Source organism: Jaculus jaculus, chromosome 2 (genome assembly GCF_020740685.1).
Source record: "Jaculus jaculus isolate mJacJac1 chromosome 2, mJacJac1.mat.Y.cur, whole genome shotgun sequence".
NCBI lineage: Eukaryota > Metazoa > Chordata > Mammalia > Rodentia > Dipodidae > Jaculus > Jaculus jaculus.
In genome coordinates, this window is record NC_059103.1 from 82328276 (window position 1) to 82331971 (window position 3696).

Genomic DNA, 3696 nt, shown 5'->3' on the forward strand with positions numbered 1-3696 from the left:
ATGGTGGAGAAGGGAAAAAAAGACATCAAAGTAGATGAGAGAGTAAGTGGAAAGAAGGGATTCAGTGGAAAGATGGCAGGGGAAGAGGGACAAAAGAGATTAATGAGAAGGAACTATGATCAAAATGCATTAAACACATGTATGAAAAATGTCAACTAAACATTAAATAAATAGCTCTCACTCTCAGCTGCTAACCAGTACTGTGTGTCTTCTCATTGCTCAGTTGCTCTGTTCTCCACCCATGGCCATGGAAGAAGAAATCCCCAGGTTTGCCATCAACAATGGCTCCAGCACATGCAAAGTTGACTTTGCTGGTGATGACAACCCCATGGCTGTGTTCCCTTCCATTGTTGGGTGCTCCTGACAATAGGGTGTTCTGGTGGGCATGGGTCAGAAGGACTCCTACTTGGGCAATGAAGCCCAGAACAAGAGAGGTATTCTGACCCTGAATTACCCCACTGAACACAGCATAGGGCATCATCACTAACTGGGATGACATGGAGATCTGGCACCACACCTTCCACAATGAACTGTGAATGGACCCTAAGGAATACCTGGTGTTTCTGACTGAGGCCCCTTTGAACCCCAATGCTAACAGGAAGATGACTCAGATGTTTGAGACTTTCAACACCCTGGCCATGTGTGTGGCTATACAGGCCAAGCTGTCCCTGAATGCCTCTGGGCACACCACTGGCATTTTCATGGACTCTGGTGGTGGCATCACACATACACTGCCCATATATGAGGGCTATCCCCTTCCCCATGCCATCTTGTGCCTGGACCTGACTGGCCACGACCTGACAGATTATATCATGAAGATCCTGACTGACAGAAACTACAGCTTCGCCACCACAGCCAAGCGGGAGGTTGTGTGTGACATCAAGGAAAGGCAGTACAATGTGGCCTAGACTTCTAGTAATACATGGCCTCTGCTGCATCCTCCTCCTCCTTGGAAAAGAGCTAGAGCTGCTCAGTGTGATCATCATTGTCAGTGTTTAGAGGTGCTTTGCAGCCTTCCTTCCTGGGTTTGGAGTTCTGTGGCAGCAACAAGACTACCTTCAACTCCATCCTGAAGTGTGATGGGGACATCTGCAAGGACCTGAATACCAACACAACACCATGTACCCAGGCATTGCCAACAGGATGCAGAAGATCACAGCCCTGACATCCAGCACAATGAAGATCAAGATCCTTCCTCCTCCTGAGGGTGCAAGTATTCTGTATGGACCAGTGGTTCCATCCTGGCTCCACTCTCCACCTCCCAGCAGATGTGGATCAGCAAGCTGGCATATGACCAGCCAGGCCCCTCCATTATCCACTGCAAATACTTCTAGATGGACTGAGCAGGTGTCAGCCATCTGCTGCATGAGCTGATTCCAAAATATTGATTTGCCCTGGCAAATGTGCCTTATCTCATGCTAGCCTAAGGAAAGTCTTGAATAAGCCTTTGAAAAAAAAATTTCCATTATGCTTGCATCTGATATCAACACTAGATTGTAGAACTAGCTTTTTGCTGATTTTTGACATTGTATTCAAGTTAACTGTTCCCTTGCTATATGTTCAATACCCTGTGCATAACTCTCATTTATTTATTTATTTAAGAGGAAGAAAGAGACAGAGAGACAGAGAAAGAATGGGCACACCCAGGCCTCCAGCCACTGCAAACAAACTCCAGATGCATGTGCCACCTGGTGCATCTGGCTTCTCTGGATACTGAAGAATCAAATCTGGGTCCTTAGGCTTTGAAGGCAAGAGCCTTAATCATTAAGCCATCTCTCCAGCCCCTCCTGTGCATATCTTGATTAATGCCCCTGGTCCATGTCGCTCAGTCACTTGGTAGCCAAGGAAGAGAAATCCCTGCTGGTGGATCTGTGAACACAGTACCACAATCTATACAAGGTGTTAATGCCAGCACTGACTGTTCCAGGATTTCTCAAGCCTGGCAAATTTCCTGAACCAGTTGTCACTTCCATCTTGCTGGTCTGATGGTAGGAAGGTCTAAGCCTTAGGAGCGAGTTTCGATTCTGGTGTTTTCCCTCAGGACCACTGTGGGTTGTTACTTGCTTTGAGTTGGGAATGTTTGCATTTACACATGCAAATTCATTGATCCTTTTAATTTATGTATTTTTGTACTCAGTTCTTTAAGAGATGACAACAAATTTTGCTTTTTTACTTGTTAAGTGAGAACTTTAGGTCCTGGCAACATTGTGTAAAGAAAAATAAAATGCTGCAGTACAATAAAAAAAAGGGGGGGGCTGCAGAGATGGCTTAGCGGTTAAGCGCTTGCCTGTGAAGCCTAAGGACCCTGGTTCGAGGCTCGGTTCCCCAGGTCCCACGTTAGCCAGATGCACAAGGGGGCGCACGCGTCTGGAGTTCGTTTGCAGTGGCTGGAGGCCCTGGCACGCCCATTCTCTCTCTCTCTCTCCCTCTGTCTCTGTCTCTCTCTGTCTGCCATTCTCAAATAAATAAAGAAAAAAAAAAACGTAATTCTTTTGGGCTCTGGAGAGATAGGTCAATCTATCAAGTAATTGATTGTAAGCATGAGGACTTGGGTTTGATTCCCAGAATCCATGTAAAATAGCTAAACAAAACAGAGTGCTGGTAATCTGTTCTGGGGAGACAGTGGCAGACGGAGTCCTGGTTCCTACTAGCTGGCATGTCTAACTAACTCTAGTGAAAGACATTGTCTCAAGAAAGGTGGATGACATTCTTGAGGATCCTACCTAAGGATGTCCTCTGGTCTTCACATGCATGTGGTCACAGGTGCCCACATACCTGCACACACATGCACCTACACACATACAAGTAAATAACGAATCTTTCTTTAAGTTTTTTGTTTCCTTATGTGTTTACTCATAATGACAAGTCCCTGTCACATGGTGATTGTCAGCATTGATGGCTACAATTCTTACTTCCTTGGAACACTTTTACTTTTGTTTTCAAATACTCCTCTCTATTTCTATGACAGTGGGAGCTCCACAGTTCTTCTTTATATACTTATGGATGGAAAATCCTGTCACAATTTCACTTCTGTGAAAGAAGTGTCATTTGAAACTTCCTCCTTGGGTAACTATGATTAAATTTTGTAACTAAAAGTAAGAAGTGCAAAACATTAAGTTGGCTGCATTTGAGATTTAGATCCTAGCTCTAAATTCATCAATACGATCTGAGCTTCTACAAAAAGTTGAATCAACCAGTTTTATTTTTAAATTAATCACTAATCCGAGGCAACAAGTCACAAAAATTAAAAAGCAAATATTTTGTAGAGAGCGAGTATGTTTGTAAAGTGGACCATGGCATGGTAATACATGGGAATCAAAGACATTGTCCTGATCTCACCAGAAGCTAGCCCTAAAAATGTAAGCAAACTTGAAATGGTAATACCAGTGGACACTCATTCAAAGCAGTGATCCTGAAGCCCGTGAGCTTGACCTACCTCTATGCTCTACTATATACACAACCTTTACTAAAATCACACTCAGAAGCACTCAGGAAAATGCTTGGAAGGATTTAATAGTCCATAAGTAATTTACAAGACCATAATTCAAATGAAAAAAAAAATGGTGATGATCAGAATGCACATTACCTGATGATAGCTGTGTTCATGAAACCAGTGTGTCTGGTTATACCAAATGATCTTCCGAAAGTTCACAAAAACATGCTTCATTATGCTCCCCATAAGTAAAGATATTGAAC

General features: G+C 43.6%; 1 pseudogene; it reads left to right on the forward strand.

The window, feature by feature from the left end:
- The first annotated feature begins 241 nt into the window (after positions 1-241).
- LOC101607347 lies at positions 242-1334 on the forward strand (annotated as a pseudogene).
- The last annotated feature ends 2362 nt before the right edge of the window (positions 1335-3696 follow it).